At 52.4% G+C, this 24,087-nt stretch overlaps 1 long non-coding RNA gene across 3 annotated transcripts in view; it reads right to left on the bottom strand.

The window, feature by feature from the left end:
* Positions 1 to 24,087, bottom strand: part of LOC123604000 — a 433,813-nt gene that overhangs the window by 285,733 nt on the left and 123,993 nt on the right. For all 3 annotated transcript variants that reach the window (XR_006715170.1, XR_006715169.1, XR_006715168.1), the window contains exon 2: positions 8,951 to 9,019. This is a non-coding gene — a long non-coding RNA (uncharacterized LOC123604000). The remainder of the gene's footprint in view (positions 1 to 8,950; positions 9,020 to 24,087) is intronic.

Here is a 24,087-nt window from a genome sequence, read left to right on the forward strand (position 1 = left end):
GGGGCCCCACGGGGGAAGAGGGGGAGGTTTCAGTGAATCATATAAATTAGAGACAGAAAGGATGTCAGGCCACCTTCACTTCCTTCCTCTCCTAATGGGAATTATCTCATTAGCCCCGAGCTTCCCAGAGGCTGGACTCTAAATGATTCCTGTAATGGGGATTTCAGTCCACAGCCTCCCTATCGGATTGGACTCCGAGGAGGGCTAAGAAGGGCTCTTAAAGGGACAGCAGCAAACCACGCCAGTCAATCTACTCGACACGGAGTGCCTTCTCCAAACACTTCACGCAGCATCAGTATGACCCTTGTGCCCTGTATTCCCACTTACAGGAATTTACTATGAGGAAGCAGTCATGGACATAGGGATAGGCTCTATAACAACATCCCCCTCCGCCAGAAGAATGAGAGTCACGTTCTAATCCCTGGAACCCATAAATGTTACCTTATATGGCAAAAGGGACTTGGCAGGTGGGATTACGTCAAGGGTCTTGAAATGGAGAGATGATCCTGGATTATCCAGATGGGCCCTAAATGCCTTCACAAAGGTCCTTATCAGAGGGAGGCAGATGGAGATCTGGCTACAGAGAGGAGAACGGACGTTGACCATAGAGGTAGAGATTGGTGTGATGTGGCCACAAGCCAAGGAATGTGCCAGCCTCTTGCAGCCAGAAGCTGCAAGAGACCAGGAAGGACTCTTCCTTGGAGCCTCCAGAAGGAAGAGACCCTGTCCACAACCTGCTTTGAGCCCCATGAGACTCATAAGATGTCAGACTTCTGGCCGCCAGAACCATAAGACAATACATTTGTGTTTTAAACCACCAAGCTCCTGGTGATGTTACAGCAGCCCCCGGAAAGTAGAATGGACATGAATCAAGTTCTTACCAGGATGTTCTCCAGAGCCTTTCGGCACAAAAGAAAACCCCACTGGAAACATCGAAGAAGGGTTCCAAAATAGCTATTCCACAGTCCTATGATGAAATACTATATAACCATAAAAACACCCTGATGCTATTACTTAAAAAGAAAGCATTGATATAACGGAGTATGGATCCTGAATATTTTCCTTGCCTTTTATAAAATTTTCTTTTATTAAACCTTTTTAAAAGTTTATTTATTTATTTTGAGAGAGTGAGAGACAGAGAGAGCAGGGGAGGGGCAGAGAGAGAGAATCCCAAGCAAGCTCCGTGCCATCAGCACAGAGCCCATCGTGGGGTCGATCTCATGAACCACGAGATCACGACCTGAGCCGAAACCAAGAGTCGTACGCTTAACTGACTGAGCCACTCAGGCGCCCCCTTTTGTAACATTTTCTAATGGTAAGCATCTTATAACTACCTCTGGCATCACGTAAGTCACAATTTGGCAGAGAGAGACAGAACCCAAGGTCGATACCTTTCTGGGCTCTGAAGACCGTCTCCCGGCAGAATGGCTCTGCTCCACACACACCTCAGCCTGGCATCGTGGCCCCTCCAGCTACGGACCCACGAGCCTGCAGACCCTCCTGACAGGCAGCCTGGTCCCCTGCACTCCTCACCTCAAGCCTGTTCCCCTAACCCATCACAGAGCGTGTTTATGTCTGCCTCACGTGCCATGCAGGGGCTGCCGTAACAAATGATCACGATCTGGTGGCATGAAACGACAGACACTTCTCTTCTCATAGTTGAGGAGGACAGAAGTCCGAAATTAAGGTGTCGGCAAGGCTGGTTCCTTCCAGAGGCCGGGAGGCGGAACCCGTTCCAGGCTGGTCTCCCAGCTGCTGCTGGCTGTCGGCCGTCGGCGACCTGTGGATGCTTCACTCCAGTCTCTGATTCCATCTTGAGATCCCCTTCTTCTCTGCGTCTCTCTGTTCCCTCTCTCTCCTCTGAGGACTTGTCACTGGGTCCTTAACTAATCACATCTGCAGAGACCCTATTTGCAAACACGGTCACAATGTGAGGTTGTGGGTGGCCGTGACTTCTGCAGGACGCTCGTGGATGCGCTGCAGACAGCCTTTTCTTTGGGTCTCGGCAACTCCGCAAGGCCTTCTTGGAGTCCTCCAGGTCCCAGACGTCAATCCCGCCTGGAAGGACCCAGAGGCAGACAGCCTCCTTAAATGAACGAACTTCCTGGAAGCTGGAGTTGCCGATGGCGGGCAGGGCAGCCTCGAGAGAGAGGTTCTGCACCATGCCAGCGTTCCCAGCAGAGAACACCCGCCTGGAAAGACTCAGAGGAGATCCTGGTCTGCAGAGGAGATCGATTTGGGTGGCCAGGGAGAGTACGGCTTTACAAGAGCTGAGGAGTTGTACCCAATCCACTTAGCACAGCGCTGGGCAAGGAAAAGGCACTCGATAGATGTTTACTGCCTCACCAGACAGGCCCCCTTAAATCTCAACATTCCTCCTTTCAATGAAAGTGTGGGACATTCTGGAGCAAATTAAACTAAGAATTAGTTGATCTGTATATTCAACGACTATCTGTCGAGCACCTCCTTGATGAACCGCCCTATGAGATACCGATCGGACACTCCCGTACGCCTGTCTCTTCCCTCATGGCAAGCCAGTGACATACCAGGGCAAATCATGTGGCCAGAGACACCTCAATCTGAACCTCAGTGATTATGTGGACTGAGAAAGAGACTTGGGACAACCAGAGTCAGTATAGGGGTAGGTGGTGGGTTCCTGGGGAAAGCCTAAGAGATAAGGCCCTGGGATCTGTATTTGCTCCTTCTTGGCCCACTGAGGAAGGGAGAGAAGGCAGAGAAGCATTTTCTGCAGCAGCAGCCCAGACTAAAAACACCTACCGGTGTGATTTATCAGCTGTGGGAGGCCCAAAAAGCTCTTAAGCCGCAGGTGGGTGCCCGTAAAGCCACCCTCCCAGGGGAGCCCAGACCTCAGGCCCTGCTTGACTGCTAATCACCATAAGAACCACAGTGCCTCGGCCCCGATCTGGGTGGCCCTTAACCACTCCCAAAGCCTGTCACGTGCTCGGTGATCTCAGCTGGCCTCACACAAACCCTGTCAAGTAAGCAGGACAGGTGTTGTTATTATTCCCACTTTACAGATGGGGAAACCGCCTGAGCACTTCGAGGACTTACTCAGGGCCACCCAGGGAGTACATGTCCCGGTCACCAGCCCAGTGCTCCTTCTGCAGCCCAGGCTCGCAAATGGCATCCCCACCACCTATGTTCTGCCTACGAGTACTTTGGGGTTCTACACAGGAGACCACAAAGATCAGATGATGGCACCTCCTTCTCTCGGTGCTGGGCTTCTTTTCTGGACCCTGGGGAGCGTGACTCCCTAAAACTCCCACCTCTTCCCGTTCAATCAACTTTCCTCCTCCTGCTTCACAGCAGGAGGTGGATGGGCAGAGGCAGGCATGACTCCTGTCCAGGCCGGGCCACCCTTGCGAGAGCGGCGAAGCGCGCCTTTTGGGATCTGGGAGGAGAAGCGGCCTGTGTGTACCTCTCCGGGCACAGGGAAAGACCGAGGGCACGCAGAGCTGACCCGAGTGCCGGGCTCAGCTCTCGAGCTACAGCCTTGCCAACCTGCCCCGTAGAGGTCGTCAGAGCCGGGCCCTCGAGTTCACCAAGCTGTCTCAAGCGGCCCCAGGAAGTGGCTGGGTGACTTCAGAGAAGAGCAGAGCAAGAACAACACTACCCTCTTCTGGGGCCACAGGTCAGTAGGGCAGGAGTTAATGATCCTCGGGTCGGCCCTCCGTGGGAGGAGGCAGGGTTCCTTTCCCAGGGCCGCTGAAAGACCAGCCCATACCGCCCCAAGGCATTCACGGCAGAGCTGATCGAGGTCCCAGAACCAGAACCCTTTGGGCAGCACCTGTAGGGCGGGGAGGGCAGGGCAGAGCAGGGCCAGCCCTATCCACAGCCCACTCCTTCTGGAATTCCCGGGTTCAGGCTGGCTCCGTGGACTTAACCTTCCAGCCAAGGTTGCCCCTTACCAAACCACTGCTTTGTCCCCTTCCTCATCCCGTGTGGCACTTTGTGTCCTCCTCAAGGCCCCTTGGGAGACCCTGTGCAACAAAGAGCTCCATGGGCTCTTCTGCCTTTGGGTTCAAGCCGGAGGGGAGCCGTAAGAAGGCAGTGGAAGGTGTGCAGGCTGTGAAAAAGCCCAGCCACCTCCAGCAATCTAGGCCAGCGTCCGGTTCCCATGACACTCTTACTGGCAGCGTTAATAACTAACCACGTCCCAGACAGGTGCTGGCGGCCTGGCCTTAGGAGTTCTTGCTCAGGGTTGACAGTGAGTCACTTCCCTTTTATAGTTTGCTAGCAGACTGAGTCACCCGGAGGCCGACGCTTTCACACAAGTTCTCACACCTGGGCCAAGTGGCATCCGTGCCTATACCTTCGACCACCTTTTCTCCGCATCAGCTGGGCCCTGTGAAGTGGACCCTCAAGGCCTAGGCCAAACAGTGTCCCCGTGCCCCAGCCTCTGCCCCTCCCCACCCCTCCCCACTCCCTCAGTAGGGACAGTGACCCCGGACCCAAGGAGTCTGGAGAGATGTCTGAGAGAGGGGTACTTGACAGGTGGTCGCCCAGGCCTGACAGTGGGTCAGGTGTCTGTCACCTTTGACCTTTACCCTAAAGAGCGCTCTCCTACCTGCCCACCCCTCCATTTGCACACGAGGATGACTAGAAGTGGAAAGTTCTAGATGATGAGCCAAAGGACAAAACTGTGAGGCCATAAGTTAGCTCCATCACCCTCAGGAAGGACAGAGGCTGTGGGTGGTAAACTGAGTCCCATGACTGTCAACATACTCTCTACGTCCTGCGTCAGGTGGGAGGCAGGACTGGCCTGGCAGGGCCACCTTTCTGTGTTTTCTGGAGATACACCAAACCAACCTCACCTGGGGGAAGGTGGACCCCTCTTCAGGTGCCCCTTCCTTCCCCACTCTTGCATGGTATTTCCTATCATTTTTTTTAATTAAAAAGAGAAAGAGGGGAAAAAATGAAAATTATGAAAATGAAAAAACCAGGAGGCAAAAAAAACAAAAACAAAAACAAAAACAAACAAACCAAACACCTCACTGAAATAGTCTGGGGACTTACTTTTTTTTTTTTTTTAATCCTCAGAAAGTCCCTCCCGCTACCTGGTTTCTAAAACAGACGATAAACACAGATGACATCAGATTGGACAGCACTGGGCGCCTCACCGCCAGGGGCTCCAGGTTGAGAAAAGATGACACTCTTTCTATCATTAGAAGATGAAAACCAAGGGGGGAAGATGAGAGGAGAGGCTGAGTGCCGGGTGTGCTGGGAAATCTGACACCCCGCCAGGCGCTGGCCTTTTGGGTGAACTCCGCTCGTCTAGATGGGGCGACAGGGTGCTCCCTTGGGGCGGGCGGGCGTGTGTCCCCCACCTCTCAGGTGTCGGAGTGCAACTCACTCCGGGGCTCAGAGAGCGAGGCTGCCGTGCTCTTTGCGGCCCGGAGCCCCCCAGACTTTCCAGACTGAATTCTGAAATCGGCTTTGGCAGCTGTGGCTCAACCCCGTGCGGCGTGAGGGGCTCTGTCTGCCACACACGTCTCGCACATACTGTCCGAGGACGTGGCCGGCCAAGCTGCGTCCACAGCACGGAGGGTGCAGATGCCAGGAGAGAGAGGCTCCACCCCGCCGTGGCTGGCTCAGGGACACCAAGTGAGTCATCAGGCCTGAGCAGTGACCATGATGTCCCAGGGTGAAAAGTGGGAGGCCCGGGGACGGAGCCCGCTGCACAGACGCGAGCCACGGTGACTCACATTTGGACCCCGAGGGGAAGTTCCATCCGCGAGTCCTCTGGACGGCTCCCGTCCCCCGGCTGAGGTCATCCCCACTGGCGCTCGGAACTGGGGCTTGTTTCGTTCTTTCTCCCAGAGCCCCGGCTTTTCACTCTCAATTACGGTTACGGCAGAAGTCCGCGTCCTAGCCACCTCTCTGTCCCCACCACACACGCGTGATGGTTGGACCCGAGGAAAGAGCAGGTCCTCCCTGGGTGTCAGGTTTTCAGGTCCCCACGGGAGCATTCTAAGAGACACGCTGTTTGAGGGGTGAGCTCTGGGGCACAACGAGCCTGCCCCAGCCGGGCGGTCACTCTGACCGCAGGACAGGAAAGACACACGGGGACTGAGGACAGCCCCGTCACCGTCAGGCTCCCTCTGACGGCAGGAAGAAGAGGTGAGGAAGACACAGGTGCTGCAGGGCACCAGGCAGAGCCCCCTGAAGGGCGGCAGGGGGACCACAGGGATGGCCGGGATCAGCCTCTGGGGTGTCCCCCGAGGGCAGCCTGCTCCCTCTCCTGTCCTTCCACCACTGGACGGGAAAAACGGGGGCATCTGGCCTCTCTCTTCCCAGAATTCTTCCCCCATTCCCTCTGTTTCCTCTTTCCCTTTGAGCCGAGCCCGCAGCCTACTGGCCTGATGCCCGATGGCTTCGAAGGCAGGGAGGAGAGGAGACTGACCCTCACAGGGAGCCACCACCCCAGGGCAAGAGGCTAGCCTAAACGGGGCAATCACAGCTCCTGAGAAATGGCCTCGGAGCTTCTCAGCTCATCCCCACCTTAAATGTCATCCCGTTGTCACACGTATGTGATTGGGCGGGACAGGGATAGGCACCCCGATAGCCCGACCGATCGTGCCGTCACCCCTCAGCTGCTCTGCTCCTCTCCGTTTCCACACAGCCCCCCAGGAAGGAGGAGCGCAGCACACGCGTCTCAGAATCCTGCTGTGGCTCCCAGTTTCCTCAGTGGGAAAGGCCGATGCCCCTCAGGCTCTCGCTGGCCGGGGCCTCCTTCCAACCCCACCGGCGCCCCTGTCCTCAAAGACACCAGGTGGGCGGGGGCCTCGGTCTCAACGCCCCTCTTCCCTCTGTAGAAGCTCTTCCCAAAGTGTTCACGCGGCCAGCTCCTTCGAGCCTGTGCTCAGAGGCCCCCTCCTCAGTGAGGAGCCCTGCCTTATTCAACACTGCAACCCGCCCTCCCCTCCCCTGCCCGCACACTCGGCCTGCCTTTCCTGCCTACATCTCTGTGGTTTTGCACAGCCCAGCACCTTCCCAGGTACTAGGTGATTAACATATTTACTATTTTGCTGTTTAGCATCCACCCTCCCCACACTCTCGGCCGGTTCTGTGACAGCAGGATGGCGTCCTCTGCCTCGAGCGCCCCGGCACGGCCCGGGCACCCAGTAACGCTCCGTTAGTTGAATGCACGAGCGAATGAAGGAAAGAATGAGGAACTCGCTGCCGTTCCCAAGGGCATGGAGGGCTGTGTAATCTCAGGGAACGAACTGCTATTCAGGCTGAGGTCACCTGGGGAGGGAGGGGAGAGGGCGGGCTAAGGCAGAGGGAGCTGTTTTCACAAAGGCAGTGCCCACAGGTGGCCTGGAAATCCCCTCGGAGTCACTCATTAACACCCCGCCCCCCACTCACGCTCCCCTGCCAGTCACCCGAACTGTAGACGGCGGCCACACTCACTTCCCCGACTGACTCCTTCTCAGGCCCAGCCTCCCACCCTTCGTCCCCACTGCCATCTGAGCACTCGGTGTGTTGGGTCGTGTATTAAGACATGCAGAAGACATGCAGGGAGGGAGGGATGAGATGGAAGAAACACCCACACCCAACAGAAAATAAGCTCCCACTCCGCACCCCCCCCCCCAGCTGTGAAGGCACCAGTGGGGGAGGGAGACAAAGGTGAGATGAGGTTCCAGTGCCCTGGGACCCCATGGTTACGTGGTTTTGAGGAGGTCAGCACATAGATGGCAATATGGCGGGCGGGGCGGGGCGGGGGGGTTGTGCTGGGGGGTGGCGTGGAAACATTCCAGTCTTGGAGGTAGGATACGAAGCACGTAAGTGTGGCTAAAAGGATCCGGATTTGAGCGGGGAGTCGTAGCAATAAGATTAAGTATCCAGTGAGGTCTGGTTGCTCAGATAACAACTAGAGAAGCATGACAGGGTTGCTTTTCTGTTTTATCTTTTTTTTTTTTTTTTTTTTTTCAATCAGAAAGTAGCCATGCTGAATACTGGGTTTAAGAAAGCAGGTTAGAGAAAGCACAGGTAGGATTATGTGCGGAAAGAAAGACTGGAAATCTAAAGGTTGGCGCCCCCAGTGAGTATCCCGGTGTGTGCAACCAAAGTCAAGATCAGCAGGGTGGCCGGGAGAAGGGAGGGGAAGGATCAACTCCGAAAATCACTGGGGAGCAATGGTCAGGATTCAGGGTTCTAGGGGATGGGGGAGTTAACGCGGTTGGATATCTTCCTTCTACACGATCCATGAGGAATAAGATAAATAAGGAAGGGAACAGACAGGGCATCTATTATGATCTGGACTTTCATTTGTATTTTTGTACTGTCTCATTTAGTTCGTGACCTCCCCTGACGACAAGGTATTAGCATCGCCATCTTATAGGTGACAGCCTTACCAATTCACCCCAGATCATATCCGGAGCTAAAGAGGGAAAAAACCCCACTGACATTAAGTGTGTGCCTTAATACATCCCAGGCACTATGCCAAGCACTTAACTCTGTATCCTCTCATTTCATGACCCAACATAGCAGGGATTTCCTTGCATCGTCCCCATTTTACAGCGGCGAAAACTGAGGTCTAGGGAAGTGAAGGCCATCGGCCTATAGTCACAAAGGGAGGAAGTTGATGGAAGGCAACCCTGGGCGACTGACCGTTCCTCTGTCTCCTCACCTGCAGGCTGGGTAGAACACGCTGACCTGCTAGGGTTGTGACAGGTGGGAACGAGTTCGCCCAGGTAGAAGCTGTGAGAACACAGCCTGCCTGGAATGAATTGCAATGACCGTTAGTATTTATTAACCTGTGTCCCTGGACCTTCTCCGACAGCTAACTGCAAGGCTCCTGCCTGCCAACCACTGCTGTGGGCTGGCGTGCAGGTACAGGTGCATTCGGGATGTCTGGGAAGAGGAACTTGGCTGTAGAAGGAACAAAACCCCCAAAGCAAGAAGGGGTTACCTTCTTGCAGCTCACCTTTGTGTCTTGCCCTTCTTTCTTGGTGCGGAGCACCTTCGCAGGCCAGCCTCAAACCTCTGGTTTCACCTAGAAAAAGAAGGGAGAGTTACACCAGGAAATAAGACGATAAAACTCGTCTTCAGGGGCGCCTGGGTGGCTCAGTCGGTTGAGCGTCCGACTTCGGCTCAGGTCACAATCTCACGGTCCGTGAGTTCGAGCCCCGCGTCGGGCTCTGGGCTGATGGCTCAGAGCCTGGAGCCTGCTTCCGATTCTGTGTCTCTCTCTCTCTCTGCCCCTCCCCCGTTCATGCTCTGTCTCTCTCTCTCAAAAATAAATAAATGTTAAAAAAAAAACAAAATTAAAAAAAAAAAAAAAAAAAACTCGTCTTCAAGCTTAAAATGTAGAGGGAGTGGTCTCTGAATGCCAGACAGCCTGCCAAGGACATAGGAGTTTAATAGTTGTTTATTCTTTTTTTCCCCACTTATTTTAGAGGGAGAGTGAATGGGAGGGGGGGAAGGACAGAGAGAGAGACAGACAGACAGACAGACAGACAGACAGAGAGAATCTCAAGCAGGCTCCACGCTCAGCACAGAGCCCAACCCAGGGCTCACTCAACCCAGGGATGATGACCTGAGCCAAAATCCAGAGTCTGACCCTCAACTGACTGAGCCAGCCAGGTACCCCTGATTATTCTTTAATATAAAATAAAATTACATTCATTCTGAATAAAGGCAAAAATCCATTTCCTATGTCCGTCACAGACATGGCAAATGGAAGAATACTGTCAAAGAAATACAGGCTATCATCTTAATAAACAACGCCTACAATAAAATGAAACGAATATTACATTGGATAGCAATTTTTTTTTCAAGTTAAATCTTACATTCACAGTGAATCTTTAGTAAAAATAATAATAATAATAATAATAATAATAATAATAATCTCTTGCCACAGGCCTGAGTTGTTCTGGTTTTCAGGGTCCTTTTACTCAAAGACTCCTATGACACTACTGAATTGTGTATGTTCTGACTTTATGATATGTCTGAATTCATCAGATGGGATAAATCAGGAGGACCATCTAGCTCTGTGCCTGCCCCCTACCATGGTTATTAGCTTCACTTTCATTTATTCCTTTACGTGCTTCTAGAGAGCAAGGCTATTCCACGCCATCCATATAATTCCTGAGCATAGTTGCTGCTGCTAAAATAGATATTTAGTCTTTAAATCCAACCTCTGTCCAACCTGATTCAGACACCAGGAAGAGTAGTATTTCAAAAGGTGTTTAAGATAATAGCCCTATTCTAAGCTTCCCCATCATTAGGCTCAAAGAAATCACTCTAGACCCCCAGGTTGGCAAATGAAAACAGGGAGAAGAAAGAAAAGGGGGAAAAATAATACCATCAGATTTGAAACAGAAAACTTGTAACCTTCACTCACAAGGGGAAGGATTGTTTGGGTGGTGTTTTGTTCTTTCGCTGGATGCACACATACATCATCTTGGGGCCCGGATCACTCCCGCGGTTTCTAGAGTTATGGAAGACAGGGTCCATGCTGGTACTCTGTGGCCAACCCTGTCCACCAATGCCCGCCAGCAGATCGGCATCCTCTGAGCCCCACAACTCCCTCCCCCAATCCTGGGGACACGCATCTGCCGAGCCAGCTTCTTCCACCATGCCCAAGAACTTATCCCAAGAGCAACCTCAAATGCAATGTAGGGCTCTTGAGTACAGGGCAAGGAACTCAACAATTTTAGCTCCACTGAGCCATGCAATACTTGAGACATAACTAGATGACTCACCCATGCTAGAAAGTTCATCAAAAAGAAGCAAAGCAAACCACAACGTATCCTCCAACTTCAACTTGGGCACCAGAATGGATTCCCACTCCTGTTACTACTTTATGTAAGGGCACCCCCACGCCCAACCTGTGTTCAGTTCATTAGGTGGAAAGCATCCGATAACCCCATTCGAGTCAAAGGGCAGATGAGTGGAAATGCTTCCAGTCTCACCCTTCCAGGGGACATAGGACATTTAACACAAGGAGGTCTAAGCTCACCCTGCCCCCATGACATTTCGATTTAGCCAATGTAGTAGCAGACTTTGGGGAGTGGGGGCCTTAAACCCTACAGAGGGGGAGGAATGGTTCTCCCTGCCTAGGCTCCCAGACCAGGCTACTCACTGAAATCACTCCCCTTGGCAGCTGGAAAATCCTACTGCAGCCTGGGTCCCACTCCCAGCAGCTCTGGTCGGTATAAAGTAAGATCTGAGCATTGGGTTAAGGAACATGTTAAGTTCCCCCAGGAAAGTTTAACATGCATCAAAATGTAAGGATCAACTGGAGAATCCGTTAAAATTCAAATCAACAAGTCTGAGGTGGCAGCCTGAGGTTCTGCCTTTCTAATACGCTCCTGGGCTGGCCCAATGCTGGTGGTCCCACAGAACATGCTCAGTAGTCAGGGCTCAGCAGGGATGCCCTCAAACACCTTGCGTCCCCTTCCGCAGAAACCTCGGGCAAACTGACCCCACCCTGCCCCACTCTCCCCGCCGCCTTTCCAGCAGGCCCCAAGACCTACCCAGCTGACTTGTGGAGTGCCAGATGGGCCACATCCCAAGAGACAGCTGCCCCTCTCCCCCTCCCCACTTAATCCAGTTCTCAGCAATCAAAACGCTAGCCTGAAACACACTCTAAGAAACACTGCGTTCAACGGAACAGTTTGTTTCTGCTCTGGGGGTTTTCCCCTTTGCTTTCCGTGTCAAGGTGCCTATCCAGGGCAGGCGGGAAGCCTGGGGGACCATGGATACAGCCTCTCCCTGCCCATGGCACACTGGCTCAGCACCTGCCACACGGAGCCCTTCTGTGGCCACACACCCACCTCCCAGCTGCCTATCCATACTCGCTGCAGACTAGGGCAGGACAGGGAGTGGATGGTGTTCCCTCGAAGGTGGCCAATGGCAGCCGGCCACGCCCGGCACCAAACCTCTGAGCTTGCATCGGGTTACCCACAGCCTGCCCCCAAAGGTCCCTCCCTTCCATCTGTACCCCCCACCCTGACCAGTTCCTTCCAGACATCTCCAGGGATACCTGAGCCAAACCCCACCTCGTGGCTCTTGGCCCAACCACCTTGGCCCAAGATGGAAGGGGCGGATCCTCCTGGCTACCTGCGACTGAGCCACTGAAGGCTCAGCAGGTGAGGCCACAAGAAGACAGGAGTCTGGAACATGTCCAGGCCACGCCAGCCCACGCTGGTCTCTCCTCTCCACCCACGCTGTCAGTCTCGCAGACAACAGAAGGCCACACGGTGCAGAAGACTAGGGGAGGGCAAGATCAAACACCGGCTTTTAACACTTTGTAAGCGACGGGTCCCTCTTTGGCCAAAACAAGGGTTGCAGTTTAGGAGAATTCTTGGACCTTCTGAATGGGTCCAGTATCAGAGGGGAGTGACTTCTACAAAACAGGCCAGGGAGTTGTCAGCTGGCCAACCCCCTGGGCCCCATTTCTAAGAAGGTACCTGAGGCCGATACTCACTGAGCACAGGATGCAGTGCCCAGGACCCCGATCCACGAAAATGTTCTAATTTCTTATAAAATTAGAAGCAATAAAATGAGCATAATTTTCATGCCTATATAACAGTGAATCCAGCCTGGATGATATTCACCCTTAAAATCACTGCAATCATAACATGTCATTTTTAGGGGTGCCTGGGTGGCTCAGTTGGTTGAGCGTCTGACTTCGGCTCAGGTCACGATCTTGCAATTTGTGGGTTCGAGCCCCGCATCTGGTTCTGCGCTGACAGCTGGAGGCTGGAGTCTGCTTTAGAATCTGTGTCTCCCTCTCTCTCCTGCCCCTCCACCGCTCGTGTGCTCGCTTTCTCCTTCTCTCTCTCTCTCAAAAATAAATAAGGGGCGCCTGGGTGGCTCGGTCGGTTAAGCATTCAACTTCGGCTCAGGTCATGACCTCACGGTTCGGAGGTTCGAGCCCTGCCTCAGGCTTGTGCGCTCACAAGCTCAGAGCCTGGAGCCTGCGTCGGATTCTATCTCCCTCTCTCTCTGTCCCTCTCCTACTCATGCTTGCGATCTCTCTCTGTCTCTTAAAAATAAACATTAATAAATAAATAAATAATAAATAAATAAACTTAAACAATTGTTTTTAAGTAATAAAATGTCGTTTTGAACTTTTTGGGGGGAGGGGTGGGGAAGGGGCTCACGAAGGCAAAAGGGCCCAAGGTCATGAGCAGCTCATCCAGCTCGGAGTCTGACTTCCTTCCAAACTCCAACCTTGCCACCCTTTACGCAGATCCTTTGTTGAATGCCCTTTCTCGGAGACCCCTACCCCAGCCCGGAGGCCTTCCCCCAAGTGCCTCCCAACGACCCTCCGCTGACTCTGTCCCAAGTCCTTCTGTTCCATGCAGGTGCGCTGGGCCTGCTTTGGACCAGGCAGACAAGCTCCCACCCCCGCTCTGTGGAAGCAGCTCAGCCTGGCAGACACAGAGGCATCTCTGAAATCCAAACACACACTCAGCCCCCTGCAGCATAAACACTGAGCACACCTCACACCCAGGCCTATAAAAGATAATTACACAATCTGATCTGGCAAATTAGGGCCACAGAACGTCTAATTCGTACAATGAATTCAAGGGCTGTATCGGCAGGAAAAATTAACCCGGATCTTTATTGGGATTCGCCCCCAGGTCAGGATTAGGGTTTATTGGTCTTCTTTAATTTTCTTGCTGAGGATGGGTAGAAAGGCGACCTCTGCTGCCCACCCCCACGCCCCCGCCCTCACCTCCCCACCCCATCCAGCTTTGGCTTTTAGACAAGCAAGCTGACCAGTGATCTTTCCCACAAACGAGGTCACTCTAGCTAATATCAAACAAAGCACAGCTGGAAGAGACAGACCGATAGATACAGAGATCGATCGATCAATAGATCGATCGATCGATCGGTAGGTAGGTAGGGAGACAGGCAGCCAGTTAATTTTTCACGAAAGGAAAGTTGGGACATCCCAAACCCAAATCAAGGGCTTTATTTTATTAGTTGGCACTAACTCAGTACAAGTAAACAAAAGAACTGACATGCCCAGCTGGCAATTTACCTCCTAATTATTCTGGCTCAACTGTGAAATGTGTACTTGGAGAACAATCATATATACACATTTCCCTAAATACACTGTTTCTCTCTCCCTCTCTCTCTCTGTCCATCTCCTTCCCACCTCCCTTCCAAGGAGCCTTCCAAGAGGAGAGGCCTCTTAAGAGTCAGGTCCTACCTCCTTAGCTCATACACAGCCAGATCACCAAAGACCTGTTACTGGAAGGTCAGGGCAAGCCGACACCACGTGAGGATTTCCCTCTCTTTCCCAGTGTACCTTTCTGGGGGTCTCCTCTGGGGCAATAAATTCCCTACCTGGACTCCTATGTCAGCCCTACAGATGAAAGACGAAACACTGGTCAACAGAGCGGGATTTAGTGCTCACGCCTTAGTGGCTACTGCAGAGGGAAGTCTGTCGGAGAAATAAGGAGGTGATGAGCACAGAGGCAGAGGACCACTCAATGCCAGCATGATCTACCCCAGAAATTATTTCGGTGTGCCTGTCTAGGAGACTGCCCTGGCTCAGAGAAAAAGCACGTGCTCCCGTAGGCTTTCAGGTGGAGCCCACAGAACGTCTGCTCTTATGGGAATTTATTGTATATGGACAACCTCAGCTCAAAAAGATACATATGGGTGAGTGAGTGACTGTGTCTTTGTGTGGCTATGTACATATGTGTATACACCCAGGACAATGAGTTTATGGGAAAACAAACCCGTTCTAAACAACAGCCTCTGACTTAAAGCAACAGACATGCGGTTTTCTTATACCAAATCCATAAGGATTCTAGGTGACCCAGTTAAGAGTGGAGGAAAGGGGCGCCAGACCACGCAAATTTACTGTCAGCTGGATTACAATCTCTGTAAAGAGCTCCTGCCAAATCTCAGATTCCGACTCCAAAAAGGTTGAGACGAGGGTATACTTTTAAGAAGGAGACAAACATCCATTCCATGCCGACTGCTTTGAGGGGTCGTGGAAGGAGGAGGGAAGCAGCCAAGAAAAATGTCTCTCTTTCCGAACAGTGACTCTGCTGACGCGGGCTTTATTTTGAAGCACTGACCATTCTAAGCCCAGAAAGACGGGCAAGAGGTTGTCGAGTATCCGTCAAATCCGTCGCAGATGGACGACACAGAGTCTTGGCGAATGATCAAACGTATGTCACACACTTCTGGGTTCTAGGGTCAGAGAGTCTAAGGTTAAAATCCTAGCTTGACCACCAGCCAGCTGTATCACCGTGGACCCCTTCCTGGGTGTCCATTTTCTCACCTGAAAAGCAGAGACAGCAGTAGTGACCATTCTTTGTCACTAGTAAGCCTTCCACAATGGTTAGCCATGATCATTCTTGTTATTTCTATTTGAGGATGTAAAACAGGGCTGCGCTGGTCTGTATTTCACAAATGGGTTCTTGCTACTAAATTAAACCATTTGTTCAACTGCGTAGCATATTACCTGGTCAATGGAAAGTAACTGATAAATATAACTGCTATCAGTGTAAAAATAAATAGGTTACAGAATTGCATAGTTAGAAAAACAAACTTAGGGGCGCCTGGGTGGCTCAGTTGGTTAAGCATCCAACTTCAGCTCAGGTCACGATCTCGCAGTTTGTGGGTTCGAGCCCTGCGTGCTGACAGCTCAGAGCCTGGAGCCTGCTTCGGATTCTGTGTCTCCTTCTCTCTCTGCCCCTGCCCTGCTCACACTCTGTGTCTCTCTCCAAAATAAATAAACATTTAAAAAAATTAAAAAAAAAAAAAAAGAAAAACAAACTTGGAAGGAGAAAGCAAAAGGTTAACCATTGCCATTTCTGGAGGGTAAGTTTATGGACAATTTGTTTCATTTCTGCATGTCGAAAGTGAATAGGCATCGTTTGGTAAAGAAAAAAAAGTCTTGGTATTTAAAAAAAATACAAAAAAAAAAAAACAGGGGGGGCATTCATCATCTTCAAGTAGAAATAAAGCTATAAATGCAGTTTTTAAAAACCAGCCAAGGGACGCCTAGGTGGCTCAGTCGGTTGAGCGTCCGACTCTCGATTTCCGCTCAGGTCATGATCCCCGGGTGGTGGGATCGAGCCCCACGTCTGGCTCCACATGGAGCGCGGAACTCGCTTAAGATTCTTTCTCCCTCTCCCTCTGCCCCTCCCCCGCTCACACTCTCTTTCTAAACAAAATAAAAAACAACAGTCAAAACAGAAGTTGCAGGATTGCTTGTGAAATCAGAAAGAGATATTGCAAGCTCGCCCCAAAGTTGGGGTTTGAGACCAGATCTGGCAAGGGTGCCCCCTGGGACCTCCCGTGTGATCCACAGACCAGGGGTCAGACACACCCAGGCGGCGAGGGGAAGAGCCCGCAGACTTCACCGACAGGAGAGCGGCACTTTCCACTGAAGGATACAGTCAACATTGGCTTGAAGGGTAAACTTGACCAAGAATCCGAACTCAGCTGACAGGCTGCAGGCCAGAGGGTTAACAGACCTGCTCCGTGGCATTTTCCAAATACCTGTGCCATTATAGACAGAGGGCTCTGATGACACTAGCCGTTTTGGTTCAGGACCCACGGCCCCGTGCACTTCCCGGAGCCTGTTACATAAGCCCAGGCCGGAAACAGAGGCCAAGCTCCATGGAGACGCGGAGGCCACGCCAGCAGTTAAGGGCCCGCTGCATGACAGCGTGGAACAGGGAGGGTGGATTTGAGCCTGAGAACCAGGACCCTCATGGGCCTCACTCGGGGTGCCCAGGTTCAGGAGCATCCCCCTAACCTCCTCTTCCTCCTGGGTCCAGCATACAGGGGGACCCCACGGCTCAGGCCTCAGCCCAGCTGAACGGCCGTCCTGTCCTCCCGTTCTTGAAGACTTCCCAAATCCCTGCCCCTGTCCTTTTCCCCAAGCCCCAGCGTGCAAGGCGCAGGGCAGGCTGATCACCGATTCCCAAAGAACTTCGAATTCTCCACCTCCAAAGGGAACTCCTGATCCCCTCAAGCAGGCTCCCCTCGGAACCTCTCCATTTTCTGTGAAATGAATTTCACTTCACTCCCTCAGTTATCCACATGGGCAATACTCCCCCAAATCACGTGAATCACCCTACCTCTGCTCAGTTCTCCTGCAGGTGGTGTTCATGATCCGTCTTCCCTTTTGTCCCCATGGCCCTGACCATAGCTTAGGCTCTCTCTAACCTCAGGTCCAGAACATCCCCATAATAAAAATGGCATTTGTTGAGCGTTTACTGTGTCCCAGCCTTTTACATGTGTTCCTTTACTTAATTCCCTCATCTTGTGCCGCGTCTCACCCTGTTCTCTCTCCCTCTATACACGAGCTCTCTGTCTGGGCTGAAAAGCTCTGCAAAGTTCTTTGGTGCCTCGGGGCCCTTGCACGTACGGTGTCCTCAGCGAGAAACACTCTGTTTAACTTCCAAAGTCTCAGCTTAGACTGCCACTTTCTTGCAGAGGCCGTCCATGATGACTCTATTACACGGGCCACCCAAGCAGTAAAACCCACTGTGTTCTTCACGGCACTTAACCTAATCTGAAATGATCAGATGTATTTATTTCATTTTAGTTTGTGTGTCTGCCCACAATCTTACTTCCAGGCTATGAGATTCCTGCGTGCAGAGATGATATCTGTTTGGTTCTCCACTGTACGATCAGCATACACTGTAGGAGGCAGCCCTCTTTTGGCTAAATGAACGACTATTAGTACCCCTGCGTGAAAGGTAAGGCAACTGACATACAGAAAGATTTACAACTCGCTCCCGGTCACGAGGCTACTAGGCAGTGGAGTCCACACTTGCACCAAAGCTCTTCTGGCTCCAAGGGGAGAGCTGACGGCCACCTTGCTATTCTGCCTTCCACGCTGCAGTAAGCCCCCATGTGGGCTTTCCACCTGCCTGATCCAGACCCTTCTGTATCGCTCTCCTAGTTTATCATTCTAAAATACCAACTACGTCTACCAAACTCTTCTCAACAGTTAATCAGCGGCTCCCTACTGCCTTCCACGCACACTGCACGCGCCCGCCTGAAATCAGAGGCCATCTACGCTCTGTCCTTCCTCTTCTCTCCCCAGCCTCATCTGCAGGATTTCTCTGCTTCTTATCTAATCTTCGTTCCCCACACCTGCAACGCCTCCCTCCCTCTGCCTCTCCCTAACACCTTCCCTTGAGGCCCAGCCCTGGTCCCACCTCCCACGAGAAGCCGCCGGACTTTCCAGCCTTCGGTGGTGGCTCGCACTTGAGCCACAGTATTACTGGCCGCCCCACAGGTGCCCAGAACATGAGGTGAAAGAAGGAAGAGGTTCCCTATCCTGTCTCCCCCCACTCCTGCCCGCTGCAAATTCCTTCAGGGCGGGCAACATGCCTCCTGCGTTGGGATCCCTGGAGCCCAGTATAAACCCTAAATGAGAGGAGCTCTGTTGCTGCTATGTGCCATACTCTGGCCTGCAGTCCTCCAAAGATGGGGGTGCCTGGGGGGCCCGGGGGGCTTAGTCAGTTGAGCGTATGACTTTGGCTCAGGTCATGATCTCATGGTTCGTGAGTTCCAGCCCCGCGTCGGGCTCCGTGCTGACAGCTCGGAGCCTGGAGCCTGTTTCGGATTCTGTGTCTCCCTCTCTCTCGGCCCCTCCCCTGCTCGTGCTCTGTCTCTTTTTGTCTCTCAAACCTGAATAAACATTGGGGCGCCTGGGTGGCTCAGTCGGTTAAGCGGCCGACTTCAGTTCAGGTCACGATCTCGCAGTTTGTGGGTTCGAGCCCCATGTTGGGCTCTGTGCTGACAGCTCGGAGCCTGGAGCCTGCTTCCGATTCTGCGTCTCCCTCTCTGCCCCTCCCCTGCTCATGCTCTGTCTCTCTCTGTCGCTCAAAAAATGAATAAAAATTAAAAAAAAAAAAAAAAGCTAAATAAACATTAAAAAAAATTAAAGACAAAGATGGGGTGACGGCACAACAACGGCAAAGCTCTCTCACTTAGGGCCCTTGGAGGCTGGCTTCTCAAGCCTTTCCCACCCCACCTCCACCTGGAACTGCTAACATTAGGGCTACTCTGAACTCTCTCCTGGGTCTTCCCTGAGCAGAGTCTCTGACATGAACCTAAAGACAGAGCCTAACCCACTGGGCTTAAAAGGAAAAAAAAAAAAAAAAAAAAAAGAAAGTTTACAAGCCCATCCGGTTTTCTCTTTTAAAACCACCTCTTTGCCCCCAGGGACACCTTCCGCATATGGTGTCAGAAAGGACCCCCCCAAGTACCCCTCGGGAGGGGAGCATCAAGGCGGAGCATCCCTGGCAGGGATCAGCACGGCCTTGGGGCCAAGTGTTTGCTGAGGGCTGCTGGGCAGAGGTGCGCGAGGCTCCCGGTCCCCCGCCCTCCCGCCAAGTCTTGGCCTCCACGTGCGTCGGTTTCACCGTGGTTAATGGAAAATAAAATGCTCAACTCAAAAACACTTTTCCGATGATATTTTAAGGGAATATGAGATCACAGAAAATCAGGGAGGTAAGTTGAAATGGTGTAACCCCAAGCCACATTTTTTTTTTCAAAGAATCCCCTGAGACGGGGGGTATGTTTCTGGGGAGACCTTACCCTAGAGGCTACCTGGGCAGCAGCGACCCTGATGGTGGCCATGAAAAGTCATGATGCTACCTGAACCCACACCCTCCCTGCAAACAGCCTCCTCCCCTCTGAGGCCCAAAGGGACCCCGAGGTCCCTTTAGCTTTACAAGAGCTGCCAACAGCCCCCACCCCGCTCTTGCCAGCCAGGTCAACACTCTGCCTCTGCCAGAGATACCAAATGTTTCCTAAACCCACCCCAAGTCCAGCTCCCTGAGCTATGAATAGTTATTAACATTAACTCGGGGCATTAATTAAAAACCGTTCAGCCAGGCAAATTCTCATACTTTTAAAAAGTCATTTGGGTAATCGCCTTTCCATGCCACAAACTTTCCAAACGACTGACAGGTTGACATTTCATAAGGTTGTTTGTGTTAATCAAGAAGAGGGAGAGAGCCGGTGTGGTTCCCCTGTTCATTTTTCAGGTGCCTTGATTTATTGATTGGCCAATCCCCACTTAATAGCTGTACAGCAAGGCTTGGGGAGAAAGAGGCCCCCACGTCCCCGGGGCTGGGGTCGGGGCTGGCGAAGAGGGAAGTGCCCCAGGGCACTGCCACGGCTGTCTCCAACTTCCTCCCCTCTCCCAACACCCAGCAACCAGCTTCCCCTGGGACGCACCGCGGAACCTCCCAAACTTTACTCTGGGCTGCACACCCCCTGTCCACCAATGAAGGGCTACTTCCTGCACAAATATCCAATGGGGGGGGGGGTGCTATTTCGGCAAACTTAGGAGTCCGAGGGCAGTGGGGACTAGGCTCTTAAGCTCTCAAACTTCTTTGTTAAAGCGGGAGAACCCTTGGGGCGCCTGGGTGGCGCAGTCGGTTAAGCGTCCGACTTCAGCCAGGTCACGATCTCGCGGTCCGGGAGTTCGAGCCCCACGTCGGGCTCTGGGCTGATGGCTCAGAGCCTGGAGCCTGTTTCCGATTCTGTGTCTCCCTCTCTCTCTGCCCCTCCCCCGTTCATGCTCTGTCTCTCTCTGTCCCAAAAATAAATAAACGTTGAAAAAAAAAAAAAAATTAAAAAAAAAAAAAAGCGGGAGAACCCAGAACCAGGCTAGAGTGTGTGAGTTTGAATCCCACCTTCACCATTTACCAGAAGTCTTGGACTTCTCTGTGCCTCAGTTTCCTCATCTGTCAACAATTTGTGCAGTAAGTATAATATCTACCTATACAGTTGTTTGGAAGGTTAAATTAATATTGGTAAAGCGTTTGCAACAGGATCCGGGGCATGATAGATGTTCCATGTTTAAAAGCCTTCACTCCTCCCTGCCACACACGCATCAGGACCCGGCATTTAACTGAAAACAGAGTTGGATCTGTCCTGGCTGACAGGAGCACAGAAGGCCAGACCTTGCCCATTCCAGCCATCCGCCCCCTCCCCCAGCTTTCCTATTTCCAGGGGGCCACCACAGCCCCTCCAAGGCCCCGAAGGGTCCCGGGGCACAAAGTGTGACAGCCACCGCTCGTGCCGAGGCCTGAAAGCACTCGACTTGCCATTTGACACCACGAGCCTGCCCCCACCACAAAGTCTTTTGTGGAAACACAAAGAAGCTCTCCCAGGAGCCGGTGTCCAGGGGCAGGCCGACGACGCATGGCCGTCCAGGGTGCGGCACAAGGTTGGTGAGGGAGGGCTCACCACCCAGCCCTTCCTCAGGACCACACTGTGACCTGCCTGCCCGCCCGACACAGAGAGCAGCCACCACGCTGACGGGAAGGAGGGGTTTTCTTTTCTGGTTTTTGTTTTTGTTTTTTTTTTTAAAGTTTACTTATTTATTTTGAGAGAGAGTGCGTGCGCACAAGTCGAGAAGGGGCAGAGAGAGAGAGAGGGAGAGAGAGAATCCCAAGCAGGCTCCACACTGTGAGCACAGAGCCCGAACTGGGGCTCAAATCCACCAACCGTGACAGCATGACCTGAGCCAAAGTCCAGAGTCAGATGCTAAATCGACTGAGCCACCCAGGTGCCCAAGAAGGGGTGGGTGGGTGGGTTTCCTTCCTTCCTTCCTTCCTTCCTTCCTTCCTCCCTCCCTTCCTTCCTCCCTCCCTCCCTCCCTCCTTCCCTCCCTCCCTCCCTCTCTCTTTCTTTCACATTGATTCATTTTTGAGAGACAAAGAGACACAGAGGGTGAGCAGGGGAGAGGCAGAGAGAGAGGGAGACACAGAATCCGAAGCAGGCTCCAAGCTCCGAGCCGTCAGTACAGAGCCCGACATGAGGCCTGAACCCACGAACTGCGAGATCGTGACCTGAGCTCAAGTCGGACGCTTAGCCGACTGAGCCACCCAGGCGCCCCAAGGAGGGGTTTTCTTAAGGAAAAACCACCACAAAGCCTTCCAGCAATCCTACAACAACAAAATACGACCCACACAGGCACAGACCTTATCTAAACTCACTGCACACCAGACACCATGGACGCATGTCAATGTCAACGTAGCACCTACTGTGTACCGGATGTTAGTACCAGATGTTAGGCACCAGAAATACAAAGCACATGGGACAGCCGGGTAGCTCAGTCGGTTAAGTCCTGCATCGGGCTCTGCGTTGGCAGCATGGAGCCTGCTAGGGATTCTCTGTCTCCCTCTTTCTCTCTGCCCCCCCCCCCCCAAATACATAAATAAACTCAATACAAAAATTTTTTTGAAAGAAATACAAAGCACAGAAAGGAAGGTCCCAGGCTCCCCAGAGCAGAAAATCTGGTAGGAGAGAAGAGGTCCAAAACAACTGACACTTTTATCTTGTGATATGTATTATGTGTGCATATTATATATTATAATTCATATGTCATACATATGTACACATGCACGGATACCTACAAGAGCTGGGGGAGAAGGAGGCTCCCACCTCCGTGGGTTGGCAGGGTGGGGGCACCTCGGCAGGAGAGGAGGAAACGGTCGCAGGGTCATTAGCCAGAAGGTTCACTTGGTTTCGGTGGAAAGGAGGATGGCAGGCATTTCTGCGCGGGAATCACGCTGGCACTTTCTCGCTGTACCATCTTGGGTTTTTAACACCTTTCCGAGCATCAGTAAAAAGCGCATGATGCACGGACACCCCCACGCAGCAGGCAGGCAGTAGGTGATCAATTAATTGCCAAGGAGAGAAAAGCGAGAAAGCTTGGCCGAGGCGGTGCCCGAATGAGGCCGTCGGGAGGTGCTTGGCTGGGCTCAAAGTCAGACCAAGCGAGCAAGAGGCCCTCATGGGAGCCCGGTGGCAGCATGGCCCCGGTCGTGCTTTTATGCTGTTTTACCAGCCCCATCGGCAAAATCTGGGCCATCGTTCCTCCTCCTTCCTGTCTCCCGGGGATGTCTGGGGACACATGAGAACCAAGCTGGGGCAGAGAGTGGGGTAAGAGATCTGTGATTTCAGAAGAAAGGCAAGCCGTGAGCTGGAAGATTATTTAACTCGTGGACAACGGTTGTGATTTCTCCAGGCTTATCAGGAAATCCTCACAGAAAAGAGGTTATTTAACGGAGACCGGGAAAGAATGTGCAGATATTTAAAAATATTAAACGGAATTACTAAAGCCCCATAATATGATGCCTCCTTTTCTGAGCTCGGCTGATTTTAAAGCCTTGAGTAGTAACCAGAAGCCGGATAGATCACAAGCTTGTTTAACTTGGCTCCCTGATCCCACGGCAACCAACCCCCATCTCAGGACCGGGCATCACCGACTTCTGTTTGGAGTATGATCTTCAGAAAGAGTGACTTAAACTGAGAGTCAGAGGTCATTCCAGGCTTCCGTTGAGACCCAGGACCTTCCGGGACACAGCTGAGTCCGCCAGTCGATAGGCAGGAAGGCTCGTGGGGAGGGGTTGGGAGAGACAGAGGGCAAACTGGGAGAGGTCCGACCTCCTGCCAAAAGACTCAGAAACCCCCGAACACGTAACCAACCGGCCTGCTGGGGAGCGGTGATTTGCACATGAGGGCGTGCGTATAGAGGAGCATGGAGTAAACACACCTTGCCACCAAGGGCTCAGAGTCTAATGCAGAAACTCCACAAAACCCAACTGTACTGGGCTCACAATGCACAGACACAGGCTGCAGAACCATGCCTTACAGCGAGACTCGCACAAGCAAAGTCTTATCAACTTACGGAGGTGAAGGGGCGAGTTTGTAACTGGGGAGAGACTGGGTATGCCCGTCGCCTTAGATGTTTCAGAAAGAACTGGATAGAACAGCGTCTGCATAGGCATCAGTACAAGCTTTGGCACAGGTGGTTTCCCGTATGACTTGGTGGACGTTCACGTCCTTCTACCTAGCTGCTCTGGGCCCAGCCACACCCCCCCGCCGCCCGCCACCATTCTCTCATGGTTCCTGCGAATTTCTAGCTGCATCTGTGTTATAGGAACTTAATGGAGCTGTCTTACTGTCCTCACAAGGACGCCCCTTGAAGGCATAAGCCATAAGCCAACTCACCTTGTTGTGCCGTTGGTTGAATGTAAAATCCTTCAGAGTCCCACCCTAAGAAACCCCACTTCCCAAAACTTCCTCTATTTAGGATGG

This window comes from Leopardus geoffroyi, chromosome E1 (genome assembly GCF_018350155.1).
Source record: "Leopardus geoffroyi isolate Oge1 chromosome E1, O.geoffroyi_Oge1_pat1.0, whole genome shotgun sequence".
Lineage (NCBI taxonomy): Eukaryota > Metazoa > Chordata > Mammalia > Carnivora > Felidae > Leopardus > Leopardus geoffroyi.